Source organism: Hyaena hyaena, unplaced genomic scaffold (assembly GCF_003009895.1).
Source record: "Hyaena hyaena isolate Hyena2069 unplaced genomic scaffold, ASM300989v1 scaffold_20, whole genome shotgun sequence".
Lineage (NCBI taxonomy): Eukaryota > Metazoa > Chordata > Mammalia > Carnivora > Hyaenidae > Hyaena > Hyaena hyaena.
In genome coordinates this window covers 5587303-5604979 of record NW_024080652.1, presented here as the reverse complement: position 1 = coordinate 5604979, position 17677 = coordinate 5587303, and the positions used below count along the sequence as shown (strand labels likewise).

General features: G+C 50.9%; 1 long non-coding RNA gene across 1 annotated transcript; it reads left to right on the top strand.

The window, feature by feature from the left end:
• Positions 1–6439: 6439 nt before the first annotated feature.
• On the top strand, positions 6440–16686 carry LOC120228041. Its single transcript, XR_005527393.1, has 3 exons — positions 6440–6590; positions 15895–15955; positions 16416–16686. It is a non-coding gene; the product is annotated as an uncharacterized LOC120228041 (long non-coding RNA).
• The last annotated feature ends 991 nt before the right edge of the window (positions 16687–17677 follow it).

The following is a 17677-nucleotide window of genomic DNA, read 5'->3' as shown; positions in this document are numbered from 1 at the left end:
ATTTAGCGTTGGCCCTGGGGGACACAACCATCAGGCGTGCAGGTTGACAGGCCGGTAGCCTCTCTCCCTCAGGTGACCTCCAGCGAGAGCCGGATGACCACTGGGGGCCACTTTGGGTGGACGGGCTTTCTGGCAGACTAATTACACTTTCTGTCCAGCAGACAGGCCTCCCTGAGAATGACTGATGCTCCCCAGTTTCCCCGATTAGCCTGGTTTCAAAACAAGGAGAGTGAGTAAACCCGAGTGGGGGCTCTGGGCCTGCACAGCCTGAGATCCCCTCTCCCATGCCAGGGATCTGCCATCATGAGCCTGCCTCGAGGCCTCAGCCACAATCCCTCCTGTCTGGCCCCAGCTGGACGGCCCTGCCCACAACTGTCCCCTGGCCCTGGCTTGCCAGTTCCCTTCTTTCTGCATGATCTATTTCCAAATAGAGTAGGATTCAATTGGCCAGATTTCCACCGACTGAAATTGTAAAACGATACCATGCTACCTCCAGGCATGTGCCACCAAATCCCAGAGTTCTGGATGTTTCCAAAGCCTTCAGCCTCTCACTCATTCACAGACTCTGGATCCTGCCAGAGGCAAATCCCAGCTAGGGCAGAAATGTACCTTCTCTGGGCAGCCCCATTTCCAGGGACAGATTTGGGGTAAATTTCAGGAAACCCCAGCATCAGGACCTCTTGTTTGCTTGGGCCCCTGTGAGAGCTGGAAGATCCTGGGAGTCCTAGAACATTCTAGGTGGAGAGAAAAGCCAGGAAATCAGCAAACATGGCTCGTAAATGGCCTAAAGAGATAGCGGAAGAAAAGGACCTGAATTCCAGGGATCCAGTACTCTGTGCTCATTTCCTTTTTCGTTCTAAATAAACATGCACATCCATACCTAAGTTCATGTTGCACTTCTGTATTCTTTTTCTCAAAGGGAATCCCTCAAATAATCAGGGCTCTGCTGTCTCAAACTCTGGATCCACTCCTGCTAGTTTGCCTCGAGCCCTCATTCCAAGATGGTGCTGGGGGTGAAGGAGTTCCCACTGGAAGACGGGAGGCTCCTTTCCTTCTGGAGCCACAGAGACACTGCCCGGGAGACAGGTTGAAATGAGGAGCCAAAGAAAGTTCACTGGATCTAAACGCTGCCCCCACAGCGAAGAATACCCGCTATCCTTTGGGCCTCCCCTGCTCCCCCCCACGGAGACCACCGCTGTTGCGAATCCCTCCTTGGCTGGTTGCAGCCATGTTTTTCCTTCATTTCACTGAAGGGAGAGACTTCCATCTCTTAATAGCACATGTCTTCATGTTCTTTTCCAGGGACATTTTTAAGCTTAAAAGAAGAAGAAAAAACTTTGAAAATTGCTTTGAACGTTAAATCACGAAGTTTTGTCCTCCCCCTCAAATTCAAAATAATGTATTTTTGCAAACGACAGAAACATCAGACATCTTCCCTCAGTCATCTGTCTGTCTGACTGACACATTTTTAGGGACAGGCGACTGCAGTGCTTAATTTATGTTCTTTGTGTGTTTTAACGAGCTTTGTACAATTATTTTGATCTGGGAGTTGCTGTATGGCTCTGCCTCTCTCATTTGTCCGGTTGTTTGTCATTTCCTCACCTGTGGAGAATCCTCCCAACCCTGTGCTTTGTTTTGTGTCTGTGGATTCCCCCCATCCCACCCCCACGTGAGCTGGGCTCCATATGGGAGTTCTTCAGGTGCCAGATCCTCCCTTCATTCAGGATAAAGTCTGTCACATAGGGATGTGAGGGGGAGGAGCAGTAGCCAGGGCCCCATCACCATGTGAACTGGTGGTAGGGCTCTGGACGCTGCAAGCTTCACCTCCAAGAGCAGACATCCACCTCCCCCTCACAGAGTCTGCTTCCTCCCGCCCTCTGCCCCCTCTCCCAGCTAGAGCCCCAGACCCTTTGCCTCCCACAGTGTAAAATGGCTTCCCCACCCTTTGCAAGAGTTGCCACCTCTCTGAACAGCAATCACAGAAGCTAATGCATGATTCATAGGAGGCTCTTGGCCTGGGAGTGAGTGCCAAGGGAGAGGATCATGAGGCCCACAGAAGCACTTTGGTTCAGGGAACATTCTCTCATTGATGCACATCTGTGCTGCCTGGAAGTGCATTAAAGAGAATCAGATGTGCTGCTACTTCTAAAATAGCTTTTGAATGTGCAAAGTGCCCAGGGAGGATGGGGAATGGCACAAAGCTGACGAGGCACTGGGCCGCTAGAGCTTCATTCCGGCTTTGTCCTTGAAGCGCAAGGCACCACGTGCCCAGTAGTGGCCCTCCTGGGCGCCTGGGGAAGAGAGAGCCCTGCTTCAGCAAGTCAGGACCACTGAGACCAAAGAGCCCCAGCGCTCCGCCCCCTGAGAAGTTCAGCTCTTTGGACTCTGTGGCCATTTCAGAAACAGGGATATTTTTGTCGTCCTGCCTAACAAGGATGGACTCTTTATAGCCCTCGCCAGAGGCCTTGCTTTGGGCAAAATGGCCAAAGGGCCCGACATCCTGGCCCCAGCTCCACCGCCCACCACCTACCTACAGGCCTCGGGCAAGTCACCAAGCCTGGGGATAGGAAAAGCAGGCCCTCCTGACATAAAACTTCCCAGACGGTACCTCACCAATTTCTGATCTGCTTGTCTCAGTGCTACGGGGTATTCAAAGGGACCACTTGTCCTGGGGACAAGACCCACAGAGCTGCGGGCCAAGGAACACTAAATCAAGAATGTGTGTGAAAGCCAGGGCCTTGGCCTAATGCACGGATACCCATGGTGGCTTCTTTGGGGAATGACTCAAATCTCAACACAAATTGGCCTCACAAAAAGAGGGAACCTATTAGTACCCATAGGTGATATTGCCTTCAGGCACAGCTGTATCCAGGCATCGAAACAATTGTTGTCAAGACTCTCTAATGCTGCAGCCCATGACTCTGCCTACCCCACTGTTGGCTTCATTCTCAGAAAGGCCTGTTCCATGTTGTAACTTCACAGCTTTGCCACACAGTGGAGGGTGGGAAGGAGGAAGGAGGAAGGAAGGAAGGAAGGAAGGAAGGAAGGAAGGAAGGAAGGAAGGAAGGAAGGAAGGAAGGAAGGAAGGACTCTTGTCCAAGGGCTCAATGAAAGTCTCTGTGACCAGGAAGATGGATTGAATGACAAGCTTGAGGAGGAGGGCTGTCAGCATTCCCCAATCTACACACAATGAAGGAAGAGATCCCTAGAGGAAACTCAGAGTCATTGAAAGTACAGAGACAGTGTGCAGGGAAGGAAAAAACACTGAGGACCCAATGTGGAATGAAGACAGGACCCTGTCAGTGGTCGGTGCTGTTTACACAGACTGAAGCACTTTGTTCTCCTTTCAGGTTTGTTCTCCCCGGGGCCCAGTTTACAGGACTTGGCATTTGAGCTGAGCTGCTGAGAGTAAACATGAGTTTTCTAGGTGAGAAAGGAGGGAACTGCGTTCCAAGCAGTGGGACCAGCATAAGCAACGCCACTGAGGTGTGAAAATTCATGATCCCCATTCTTGCCAATGCCACGTGAGCAATAGGAATCAGAATGGGAAGAGCACTGGGTGACAAGTCAGACATGCTCAGGTTCAAACACCACCTCTGACGCTTCCTCTCTGTGAAATCTTGGCAGGTCCCTTCCCTTTGCTGGGGTTCAGTTTTCTCCTCAGGACAATGATGTGCACGGGAGACTCTGAAGTCCCGTATGCCATGGATCTGTGCTGTTTTTACAGTCACACACACACACCACACACACACACACACACACACACACACACACACACACACACACGCGCGCGCGCGTGCGCGCAGCAGCCACCCATCCCAAGCCTTTCCCTGCCTACTCTATATGGCAGAAAACTACATTTCCCAGGCTCCCTTGCCCTCTGGTTTCTAGGTAGGTTTAGACAATGGGAGGCACTAGTGCAAGCTGAAAGGTGATACAAAGATGCTCAACATCATTAATCTTTAGGGAAATACAAGTCAGAATCATAATGAGATACCACCTCACACCCATCAGGACGGCTACTATTTAAATCAACAGCAATAGAAAATAACAAGTGTTGGCAAAGACATGGAGAAAGTGGAACCCTGTGCACTATAGGTGGTAATATAAATTAGCACAGTCACGAATACAATATGGCAGCTCCTCAAAAAATTAAAATTGGAATAACCATAGATGATTGGGCAATGCCAGTTCCAGGTATATATTTAAAAAATAAAGAGCTGAGTCTCAAAGAGGTATTTGTACACTCATGTTCATAGTATTATTCCCAGGAGCCAGAATGGGGAAGCAACCCAAGGGTCCATCAACAGGGGAATGGATAAACAAAACATGGTCTATCCATACAGTGGGATGTTATTCAGCCATTAAAAGGAGGGAGGGGCACCTGGGTGGCTCAGTCGGTTGAGCGTCTGGCTTCGACTCAGGTCATGATCTTGCGGTTTGTGGGTTCTATGCTGACAGCTCAGAGCCTGGAGCCTGCTTCGGATTCTGTGTCTCCCTCTCTCTCTGCACCTCCCCCACTTGCGCGCGCTCTCTCTCTCTCTCTCTCTCAAAAATAAATAAACATAAAAATAGGAAGGACATTCTGGCACCTGTTACAACACAGATAAACCTTGAGGATGTTATGCTAAGTGAAAAGAGCCAGTTCCAAGGAGGCGCTGTATGATCACATATGTTACCTACAGTAGTCAAATCCATAGATACAGAAAGTAGAAGGTGGGAGCCAAGGGCTGAGGGAGGGAATTGGAGGGGGGTGAGTGTTTGATGGGGACAGAGTTTGAGTTTAGGAAGATGACAAAGTTCAGGAGATAGATGACGGTGTGAATGCACTTGATGCCACTAAGCCGTACCCTTAAATGTGGTTAAGTGGTAGATTTTGTTATGTGCATTTCATCATAATTTTTTTAGTTTTTAAATTATTTTTTAAAGCTTATTATTTAGGGGCACCTGGGTGGCTCAGTAGGTTAAGGGTCCAACTTCGGCTCAGGTCATGATCTCATGGTTCATGGGTTGGAGCCCTGCATCTGGCTCTGTGCTGACAGCTCAGAGCCTGGAGCTTGTTGCTTCAGATTCTGTGTCTCCCTTGCTCTCTGCCCCTCCCCCACTCATGCTCTGTCTCTTTCTCTCTTCCAAAAATAAAAAAACATTCAAAGTTTTTTTAATAAAGTTTATTTATTTATTTTGAGAGAGAAAGCATGAGCAGGGGAGGGGCAGAGAGAATCCCAAGCAGGCATCCCACTGTCTGCTCAGAGCCCAATGAGCTCGAACTTACGAACCGTGAAATCATGACCCAAGCCGAAATCAAGAGTCAGACGCTTAACAGACTGAGCCACCCAGGGGGCCCTCATTATAATTTGTTCACAAAGTCAGGTGGGTGGGATAGAGAAAGAAGCCAAGATCTTCCCTTTCCCCATACCCTCCCCCCCAGCCCCGCCCCGCCCCGCCCCGCCCCGCCCCTGTGGAGTCTTCAGCGTGGCTCCTCCTCCTCCTCCATGACTCTATGCTCATTGTGCGCATGCACAACCCTTCCCTCTGTGATCTCTGCGCATGACAACCAGCCACTGCCATGGCTCCGCCTGCCACCAAATAGCCTCGGATCCAGGGCTCCGGTAAAACCGCTTCCTCCATTGGTCTTAGCAATCCCGCGGACAGTTGAAACTTCCAGGTTGCTAACCTCTGAGTTGCCCTCTTAGCTTCTATGCTCATTAACCCCCCAGGTAACCAACAAGCTCACTCTGTTTCAATACCCAGAGTGGGTTCTCTTTTCCTGACCGGGATGGTCTGTAATACACGGTACTGTATGTGTGGCCAGCAGGCGAGGGTCTCAAGCAAACCCCAAACACCCAGCCTCGGTTTCCCCAGCAGGTGGGCACACATGAGGCAGACACTCCACAGGTGAAAAGGAGAAATCAAAGAGAATCCGCAAGCATTCTCTGCATCCTTTTCTGTAAGTGGCTGCTGTGTTGCATTATTTATACCTGCTGGCAGAAGATATTCCTGGGGCCTGGCCTGGGCCCCCATCCGGCCCTGTTACACCTTGGGGACTCCCTGGGAAGTTATCTCAGTGACTCAAATCCTCCTGCTTTTCCTCAGATCTACGCCCTCATTCCAGATCTGCAGTCGTGAGCTCATCAGCCTCCGAACTCCAGGGCCAGCCACACTGTCCCCCTAAGGACAGCCCTTCTGCACAGCCAGGAGACTGAGAGGAAAGCCCTCTCTGCTCCCCAGCGGGGCTGGGCCCCACCTGAATCCTGACGCTTTTTTTTTTTTTAATTGTTTTTTTACTGTTTGTTTATTTTTGAGAAAGAGAGAGACAGAGCACAAGTAAAGGAGGAGCAGAGAGAGAGAGAGGGAGACACAGAATCCGAAGCAGGCCCCAGGCTCCAAGCTGTCCGCACAGAGCAGGAGGCATGGCTCAGACCCACAAACCGCGGTCATGACCTGAGCCAGAGTCGGAAGCTTAACAGACCGAGCCGCCCAGGTGGCCCCTGGGACTTCTTATCCATGGCCTCCAGCTGGCCTCCCGGACACGGGCAGAGTGCTGGCAGAGACTGCTTACCTCTGGACCTACTCAGTCACAGAGAGCAAAGGTAAGAAGATTGCCTCCTAAGAACCCCAAAACAACACTATCCCCCTGAGGTGCAAGGGGAATGAGGCACAAAGAGGGGAAACAATGTTCAAGGTCACACAGCCAGTTGAGCAGTCAGGGCAGGGAGGACCAGGAGCCCCAGCGCCCCCAGGATTGGATTTGAATTGGGGGGCTGATGTCAGGCCTGCTTTCCCTGGGCCGTGTCTGGCAGACCTGGGGAGAACTGGCCACCCTCCCTGCTCTGGGCCACCACTGTCCTCCCTCATCGGAGGCACCCACCACATTAGCCTGGGCCCTGGGCTCCTGCCGCAGCCCAACCCTGGCTACCCTCTCCCAATGGGCACCCTGCCCTGCACCCTGGACCCCTTTCCACATCTGACTTTGTACATGCCATGTTCTCTCCCGGGGCAGCCAGCCTCTGAACTGCAAGCAACAGAAGGGAACTCTGGTTAATTTGATCAGAGAAGGGACTTTATGGAAAAGGTAGTGGGGAACTCACAGACTCGCAGGCAGGCTGGAGAACCAGACCCCAGGCAGGCAGAGGCCAGGCCAGCAGCCCAGATCAAAGTCAGGGAAGACATGGCCCTTGGGGACACACTGGTCACCGAGAGGCCTCTGCGGTGCTTACTGGATTCAGAGCCAGGAAAGGAGTCACCCTGAACACCACCTGCTGTGGGGTCTGAGTCCTTGCAGTGCCAAAGGTCATGGGCCCAACCGCGTCTTGATGGACCCCGAACCTTACTGGTCCTCAAGGGAAGCCCACCCCCACCCAGCCCCCCCTGAGTGCCCTCATCCGCTCCCATCTTGGCCCACAAAGTAGGAAATTTTGCTCTCACTGCCGCCTTCCCGGGAGACACAGTGAAGGGCAGTGTCCACCCGGTTCTCCCTCTTCCATCCCTGGTCACAGTAGGCCAGTGACCGCTGTGCTTGTCAAGGGCTGGGCTGCCGCCACCATGAAACCCAAGGCCAACAGGGGCCTCGGCCTGGAAGAGGGGGCAGTCCCTCCTGCCTCTCTGTTTGGGGAGATGGCCTCCCTCCTCTACTGGCCCGTGGATGTGGGCAGCAGGACCCAGCCCTCTGCTCCAGCACCAGTGTGTGTTCGTGGTGCTGACCAGCCTCTCCGGGTAGGGAAGGCAAAGAGTAGGGAACCCATTCTGGTTTCATAACTCTTAGGCACCTAACTTCCTCTCCAGTGTTAAGCTCTGCTTTTATTCTCTGCACAAAATTACAAGTTGCCTGGAGACAGAAGCCATTTGCCCTTTGAAATGCAATGCCTTCACCTGGCTTAACTGTGGCACGCATTTTCTCTGCTTTGGGTGATGTGCAGGTGTGATGGGTCCCAGGGTGGTGTGGACCTGCTCCAGCCCACAGTGAGCATTGCGCTTTCTGCTCAGAGCCCTGCTGTGGCCCAGAGAGCCAAAAAGAACATTCTGTCATCCCCTCCCTGTTGGACCCATTTAGGCCAGGCTCAAATAGCCTCTTTAGGCCTTACGTAAGGGGTGAGGCCTCTTCCCGAGAAACCTTGGACAACGGGAAAGGCAAAGGATCTTTCTGCTCAGAGTCTTGGAAAGTAAAGTAATTCCCTGCCTGGTCGTCCTTCCCCCAGAGCCGGCCAGGCTCCGGAGTGCATGGCCACACAGTGGGGCCCAGAGCCCGGAGGCCACCCTCCTTGCTTGCTTATTTCCAGGTCTATACTGCCCAACATTGCCCCCACCTACCCCCCCATTTAAAAATAACAATTAAAACGTTTTGTTAATGTTTATTTGCTTTTGAGAGAGAGACAGAGTGCGATCAGAGGAGGGGCAGAGAGCGAGGGAGACACAGAATGTGAAAGCAGGATGTAGGGGCTCCAACTCACAAACCATGAGATCATGACCTGAGGCCGAAACCAAGAGTCAGATGCTTAACTGACTGAGCCACCCAGGCGCCCCTGAAAGTAACCGTTTTTTTATGTGAATTACTTATTTTATGAATAGGCCGCCTCCTATCTTGTTTTAATGTTTTGTTTTATCAAATACAGAAGGAAGACGTATTTCACAACCTAGTTAGTCCCCCAGCCCCGCCCCCTGCCCCTAGAGCAAGTTTCAGTAGAACCAAGACACAAGATCAAGAAATTTAAATGGAGCAAAAGTCATGAACAGGCAAAGGCAAAATCCAGGTTGCTGACAAGTGCATGAAAACAGTGGTGCAGGGCGTCTGGGTGGCCCAGTCTGTCAGGCGCCCAACTCTTGGTTTCAGCTCAGGTCATGATCTCGCAGTTTGTGGGTTTGAGCCCTGCCTTGGACTCTGCACTGTCAGTACAGAGCCTGCTTCTCTCTCCTTCTCTGTCTGCCCCTCCCCTGTTCTCTCTCTCTCTCTCAAAATAAATAAACTTTAAATTTTTTTTTCAAAAAAATAGACATGCAGATACCACTTTTATCCACCAGATCGACAGGAATCAGGAAATAGAATACTATTAATTGTGGAGGAAATCATGGAGCCCTGAGAGCCTTCCAGCATGGCGGGCGGGGTGGCACTGATGAAGTGGGGTGTTCGGTTCTGGAGGGCTGCCTCTCACATTGGTGCCGCACACTCCGGGAGGGGGCCCCTGCCAGGATACCCATCGTGGCCCGGTTTGAGATGGCATGTTATTGAGGGAACCCAAGCTGGATCCCTCAGAGTCCCAGCAGGAAGCAGGTGCCCAAATCAGGATCCTTCAAGGAGGGTTAATTTACAGAGGGACTGTTTACAAAAGTGTGGGTACAGGGGAACCCCAGAGATAGTGCAGAAGCCCCAGGTTCAGAGCAGCAGAGCTGATACCCAGGCCCTTTGGCTTTGGCCAAGCCCAAATGGGAAGCATTGTGTGGATGAGCAGGACCCAGCCAGCTATAGGGCTGCTGCCAGAAGGATCCCCAGAAACAAATGCCCTGCCCTCCTCTCCCTCTCTGCTCGCCCCCTGAGCCCCTCTTGGGACTTCTCATTGGCCAGACCTAATCAGAAGCCAGAGAGCAAGGGGCCTATTGTCAAGGTCCATACAGGGCATCCCCACTGGGCACAAAGCAGGAGGAGAGGATGGAGGAGAGCCTGGAGAGAACAGATGACACCCAGCACCCTCCCACCCTGGGGAACAGAGGAATCACAGCACATATGGCAATTGGAAGAAGTGTAGACCTACAAACAGCATCATTGGGTCTTAAAATCTGATGTTGAGTTTAAAAAAGAAGACAACAAAGACACAAGATGGAGACCCCACTATGTGCACACGTTTAAATGCTCATGTATGTGAAACCAAATCTTCTCGAAGATTCGTGGGACATCCAAGGCACCAACCGGAAGGAGGGCCGTGGGATCAGGGACTGGAGATCCATGAGAGAAAGATGAAGAAAGCCGTAAAACAAGAGAGCCCCCCAGGACTGACTGAGCAATGAGCAGGGTAGGATCTACTCAACCCCTCACCTGGAGGACAGCGACAGGCTCCCCGAATCCTGCTTCCCCAGACACCCACGTGAGTGTCCCAGAGTGCCAGGGGCCTGAAACAAATGATGATGGTTTCAGAATCTTGGGGTTTAATGGGCTGGACCCAGTGTTTTTCAGATGGAATTCTTTAGTGTTTCTACTCCTCCGTTGTGGGGGGGCATTTGTGGGATCTACTCTGGGTCCCTCTTTCTAACAAAACCCAGATTCCTGTTTGGCTGCCCGTCTTGCCCCATGAGGTCCATGCACTCTGGGGGAAATGAATCCATCCCAGGTCTAGAGGCAGTGTGCTAACGTCTGCAGGAACTGCCGTGATGAAGTACCACAGATGGGGGGCTTAAACATCAGACGTTCATCCTGCAGTTCTAGAGGCTGGATGTCCGAGATCAAGGAGTCAGCAGGGCTGGTTCCCCGAGGGCTCTTTCCTTGGCGTGTAGATGGCCGTCTTCTCCCTGTATTGTCACGTGGTCATCCCTCTGTGCGTGTCTGTGTCCTGATCTCCTCTTCTTATAGGGACCCCAGTCCTGTTGGATCAGGGCCCATCCAGTGACCTCTTTTTACCTTAATTACCCTTTTGAGGCCCCATCTCTACATAGTCACATTCTTAGGTCCTGGGGTTTAGACCATCAACATGCAAATGAGGTGTGGGACACAACTCAGCCCACCATAGGCTCAGTTGGTGTCTCAGGGGACAAGCCCATTGGTATCTCCATTTCCCTGGCCACAGGCATTACCGTCTGGTCAAGTTGGATCTCAGGCTTATGGATATGGAACAGAGAATCCTGTCACCATCCAGATGACAGGGCGTGAAGAAGCAAAGTAGATGATATGGAGCCATGAGGATAAAGCTTTTGTTGCAGAAGGCAGAGCAGAGAAATGGAAGGAAACCCTCCATTACACCTTGGAACCACCACATCAAACCCATGCTGACGTCTGTCTGCCTCTGGCCTTTTATTTATGTGATCCAGGAAATATTTAATGGTGGAGCTGGTATGAGTTTGATTTTCTAATGCAAATGCTGTTCACATCCTGTGTCTCTGCAGTTCCTGGCGCGGCCCCATGCTCCGCCTTGCTCCCTCAGGAGAGTGCAGGCCGGTGGCCAGAGGAACAGCTATTCCTCTCCCTTCCTTTGGGTTTCTCCTTGGAGGCTTACCCTTTCTTGATGGGCCTTCAAAGACTTCTCTTTCAACAAATCCACATCCAGCGTCCCTAAGTGCCCTTTGGGATTTAAACAGCAGGAGGTCCCCAAGAGATGGCCACTGGACACTTATGACCTTGTATAACCCAAATACATCCACCTGTCCACATAGATCAGACACTATGCAAAGTATACTAAAGTGGGTCTTTAAAATTGAATTCATTACAGGAGGCCCGGGCAGGAGGAGTTGCACCAAACATCACATGGAAATTTCCTGAGAATTCTCCCTAGACGTCTGTTCCTCTCCCCATGATCACCCACCCTTGGGATCTGCTAAAATATCTCTGCAGCTTATCCATGTAACTCTCTCTGTGCCACCCATTCTTCCTTCCTCCTGGGGGCCTGAGTCCCTCCATACACCTGCTCCCCCTCCTGTGACGCTCCTCCAGTAGACATCCCTTTAGTTCTCCTTTGCCCTGAGCATCAGCCGTCCTGGGAGATGACTGAATCGGGATCTGCACCACACACGCACTCCCACACACATACCAGCTCCCACTCAGACATACGTTCATACTCGTACACATATGAGTATGTGGTCACAGACCCACATGGTCACCAACAAACACACCCTCACACACTAATACACAAGTTCATGCACACAATCCCTCACACTCATTCAAACATGGCACCCACGCACAGTCACGAGACACTGGTACATGAGCACACATTCACCCTTACACATGTACATTCACACCAGCACACACATGCTTGCACGCACAGACTCACGCTTGCACACACACATCTTCCCTTCCTCTCAGGGGCCTCTGGCAATGCTGTCAGACCCCACCAGGCTGGCACATCACATTCCTCACAGAGAGTCGATGAGCCTGGGGAGTCTGACATCTCCTAGGGATCAGACCTCTTGAGGGAGCTGTTTCTTCTCCAGCCACCAGGCTCTGTGTCTGGTGTCAGTAGAGGGAGACACAGCCAGCCAGCCATTTCCCTTGTGGTGGCTATTGGCTCCCTGGTGTTTTTTGTTGTTGTTGTTGTTTTAATGTTTATTTATTTTTTGAGAGAGAGAGAGAGAGCCAGAGCACAAACAGGGGAGGGGCAGAGAGAGAGAGAGGGAGACAGAGAATCCAAGGCAGGCTCCAGCTGACAGCTCAGAGCCTGACATGGAGCTCAAACTCACAGACCATGAGATCATGACCTGGCCGAAATCAGATGTTTAACCGACTGAGCCACCCAGGTGCCCCAGCTCTTGGGTGCTTCTTGCTGCCAGGCATGAAATAGGCATCAGGCCATCTCCCCTGCCAGATTTCTGAAAAGCCTCTGTGTGGTGCATCTGTGAAATACCAGGACATAGGAGGCTAGGCCATCCAGAAAGGCCACTTCTGACCCACCCTGCCACCCTGTTAAGATGTTGGGGACATCATGCCTCCCTCCAGCCCCACCTGGCTCTGGGGGAGTAGCTGATCGCCCCACGTCCTGCGGGCTTGTAGGGTTGCCTCAAAGGCTTGGGCACACCTATGACTTCTGCTCAGCACACACCCTTTGCACTGATCCTGGAGGCTGTTGACAGGGGTCTTTTCCATCCCTGGCTCTGGTGAGTTTCACCATGAGATTCTGGAGCCACTCTATTTCATAAGGAAATCCAATGTATTCAGCAACTCTTGCCTCCAGGAAGTTCTCATGAGCACCCGGCCCACCGTGTCTGGATCTCCAAAGTTTGTTCAAATGCCCACGATGGGGGGAGGGGGGAATCCATAGTGACTCATTTTCCCCACCTGCTGAGATGCTCTTTGGCAAATGAAGCCCAGCCAGATGCTCCTGTGGGACCAAGAGACTGTCCATCTCAGAAGTGAGACCTTGGCCTCCAGGCCAGGAAATGTGTCCCATATGGGATCTTCAGACTCTCATCACCAGTGCGTCTCTGTCCCAGTTGCCCCAGCCCCGCGAGGACTCAGTATGTCCCCAAGCCCTTCCTCCTGCTCTCGCCATGCATGTCCTCATGCCCCTGGTAACAGCTTACCCTGAGCCTCTCAGTGTGAACCTCCTCCCCCCCCCCCTACCCCAGGCAAACTCACCACAACTGACACATCACAGGAGACCTTAGGGACAGAGCAAGAATGTCTGCCACCAGCACCCGTTCTCCATTGGGAAACAATTCTAAGTTCTTCGCAAATGAGATACCTCTTTTTTGTTTATTTTTATTTGTTTATTTTTTAGAGAGAGAGTGGGCAAAGAGAGAGAATCTCAAGCAGGTTCTATGCTCAGTGCAGAGCCTGATGTGGGGCTCGATCCCACGACCCCGGGATCATGACCTGAGCCAAAATCAAGAGCTGGATGCTTGACTGACCGAGCCACCCAGGTGCCCCCATGAACGGGATACCTCTTAAGGCAAGGCAGAAAAGTACTTCCCAGCCTTTAACTTTACAAAGCTTTTAGACTTCCTTGGCTTAATGAATTTATGTGGAAATCTGGCCCTCCAAATCTGTGCCTCCTCCTAAAAATAGTAATTCCGATCTCACTGTGTTTTTTGCAACATCGCCCCTTTGACACTAGCGGTATTCTAAGCTTCACGAATTCCTTTAGGAACATGACATTCAACGGCGAGGTGGTATGTGTCGCGCCCACCACCATGCCCGACACAAACTAAGCTCTCAGGAAATATTTCTTGGTTGAAAAAAAACGAAATAAGATATGGTGTTTGTTCTCTTGGCTCTGCAGCTACGGTGATGCAATTCTAACCACCTGGAGTCAGCACAGAGTCCACAGGGCAAGACTGCTCCCACGCCAGTCACCAGCCACTGGCTCAGGGATCCCCAGGCCACATGCAATTCTGATCCACTGGCCATAGATCTAGAGGCAAGGGGTTCATGACTCCTATCAGGTTCAGAATTTGCTAGAATAACTCACAGAGCTCAGGTATACAGGTATTCAGCATATACTATATGCTATATGTATATGCTATATAGTACAGCATTTCTGATTACAGTGTTATTATAAAGGATACAGATCAGGACCAATCACATGAAGAACTATATAGGGCGAGGTATGGGAGGGACTTGAATACACAGCTTCCATGCCCTCTTCCCATGGAATCGGAGCAGGTCACCTTTCAGCACAACAGGAAGCCTCACCCAGCCTTGCGTCTGGTATGAGCCAGATTCCTGTTCCATCTGGTTCAGAGATGGCCATCTTTTAGCTGTGTCCTCACATGGCCGAAGGGGCGAGGGAGCTCTATGGGGTCTCTTTTGTAAGGACACCATCACATTCACGGGGGCTCTATCCTCAAGACCTTATCACTTTCCAAAGACTCCACTTCCTAAAACCATCACATTGAGAATTAGGATCTCAGCATAGGAATTGGGGGAGCCACAAACATTTGGACCATAGCAGGCTGGTATCACTTGGTTCAAGGCCCCAGTCTGCTAATCACATGGCTGTTCTTTCTGGCCCAGCCAGCTCCCTTCCTGAATCATTTCATTAACATAAACCCAGGTGTTATCCAAGGAGGCTACCATGAATAACACACACTCCTATCAACTCAGAAAATCCCAAGGAGTTAAAAGCTCCCTCCTGGGACAGGAACGAAACCAGTCAGATTCTTTATGATACAATAGCTCAGATACTGAGTGATTATGTATAATAGGGGGTGCCCCTGAACGCCACACCTAGATCTCAGATTCTGAGGGTTACTTTCTAAATGTAACCCGAGTTCATCTCAAGGCTCCAGGTGGCATCACCTTCAAAAGAACACACCCATTGCATAAAAACTATCAAAAGATATTCTGGGGGCCCCTGGGTGACCCCATCGTTAAGCATCTGACTTTGGCTCAGGTCATGATCTCATGGTTTTTGAGTCTGAGTCCCACATCAGGTGAGCTGGAGCACTGCTTAAGATGAACACGAGCCCTGCTTTGGGTGAGCCCCACTTCCCTCTCTCCCTCCCTCCTTCTCACTCTTTCTCTATCCCTTCTGGGATTCTCTCTCTCTCTGCCCCTTGTGTCCTCTCTCCACCCCCCCCCAAAAAATTCTGATCTGGGGCACCTGGGTGGCACAGCCCATTGAACATCCAACTCTTGATTTTGGCTCAGGTCATAGTCCAGGGTCATGGGATCAAACTCTGTGCCAGGCTCTGTGCTGAGCATGGAGCTTGCTTAGGATTCTCTCTCTCCCTCTGACCGTCTCCCCCACTCACTCTCTCTGTCTCTAAACTTAAACACACACACACATTCTTATCTATGCTGTGGCTCTTAAAGAATATCGCACATTGGTGCTTCCTCATGTGCCTTTCCCATCTTTTGGCATTTGGAGTCCCTCATCCCCGACAGCTGCCCTGGAGCTCCTGTTTCCTCCCCTGCCTCAGGAAACGAGCTCAGCTGCCAAAGACCATGCCTCCAAATTCATGAATGGGAAGAAGAAACTTTCCAGATGGTGATGTCAGTTTAATGTTATGTGTCAGTTTGACTGGCCACGGGGTGCCCAGATGAAACATGGTTTCTGGGTGTATCTATGAGGGTGTTTCTGAATACGATTCATATTCGAAGATGTGGACTCGGGAAAGTAGACAGCCCTCCCCAGTATGGGTGGGCCTCAGCTGAGGGCCTGAACAGAGCGAAAGACAGAGGAGAGAGGAGTTTGCTACTTTTTTCCTGACTCACTGCTTGAGCTGGAATATCACCTCTCATTTGATCTTCTATACCATCAGCTTTTCTGGGCCTCCAGCATGTAGATGGCAGATAAAGGGACTTCTCAGCCTCCATTATCACGTGAGCCAATTCCTCATTATATAAATCTCCTTTGAGATAGATAGGTGGATAGATAGATAGAGAGAGAATGATGATGGGTGTGTCAACAGACAGATAGATAGATATGATGGATGGATAGATAGGTGGCTAGGAGGCAGGTAGGTGGATAGATGGATGAATAGATGATGACGATGATGATGATGGATGGACAGATGGATAGATATATGATGGATGGATAGATAGATAGATAGATAGAAAATAGATGGATATATAGATAATAAGTTGATAGGTAGACAGAAAGATGATAGGTTGATAGATAAATAAGCAGAGATAGATGATAGATAGATAGATAGATAGATAGATCCTATTGGTTCTGTTTTTCTGGAGAATTCTACCTAATAAGCAAGCCTAACTTGGGTTTAAAGACATTTGATCCTGTCTCCTCTCTCCTGGTTGATTACAGCAATTTATGTTTGCACAGGGATCTGGAAGCCAAGGTGAGAATCTCATTCAATGTGAGCTTTACAACACCCTCGGACCATCCACAGAGTGAATGCTACTCTCTTCTGTTGTTATGGAGGAAAGACTTGTAGCTCAGCGCATTGTGACCTGCTGGAAGTCACACAGTCAGTAGACCAGCCCACCTTCAGCCTGGGTCTTCTGATGCTGAGACCAAGGCGTTTCCAGAACACCACGTTGAGACTTCACAAGTAAAACCCTGACTCAGAAACACCTCGGGATCCTGTATTTATCCTTCTCTCTTTACCAAAGGAGACATTCTAGAGATTTTTTTTTTTCAGTATAATTTGAAGATTTGAACCAAAGGGGCTTCTGAGAAGCATTCAGTTGACAAGAACCAGACTCCTCCCCCCTCTCTCCTGCCCACTCATCGGCTCCCTGAACCCTCTGGATGGCGGGAGAATTTAGTATGAATGCCCATTTCTAACCCACTCGGTTTCCTGAGTTCTGAGCCACCCAAGTACCCACTATTTGTCATCAAAATGGTAACCACTGTGTCTGCCCGGCTTGGTCATGAACTGCAGGCTTCAGGTGGGAGAAGATGCTTCCAGACTGCCTGGTCATTCTCCTCCACACCTTACCTCACCTGAAAACAGATACAGCAAGGGGCACTCTTTCCTGCCCAGAGGTATCCTCACAGATGTCTCCCAAAACATTTTTTACAACACTTTTTGGCCCCTGTCTAGAGAGCCGTGGTGCAGGGAAGTGTAGCAAGTTAAATCCAGTCTCCACCACTCACTGGGTAACCTTGGACATGTTGTTGGTCTCTCCAAGCTGTTTCTATGCCCACAGGTTGGGGGAGATGGGACTTCCTGCTCCAGTCCAGCCTGCAGGTGCTGCGAGTGCCCCACACGTAAATAAGGTAAAGGGCTTCCGTGCAGCAGGGACACGTCTGGGGGTCCTTCCCACTTTTTGCTTTTCCTCAAGAAACCTCCCTTGGGACAGATCTCATGCCCCACATCACCACCAAATGACAGCATGCAGTGCCCCCACCAGTCCTAGAAGCCCTGGGTCCCAATGGGGTGAGGACCCAGCCCTCCACTGAGCCAGCACCTGCCTGACCACATCACAAGCAGCCACCAGACCTGTGCCTAGCCCAGGCCAAGGCAGGCAGAGAAACTCCCCTTGCTCACCTCCCCATGGTGACTGAGGGAGTGCGTGAACGGTTCCCCAGCCACTCAGGTTTCCAGTGATCCTACAAACCATACTGTTATGCTTAACTTC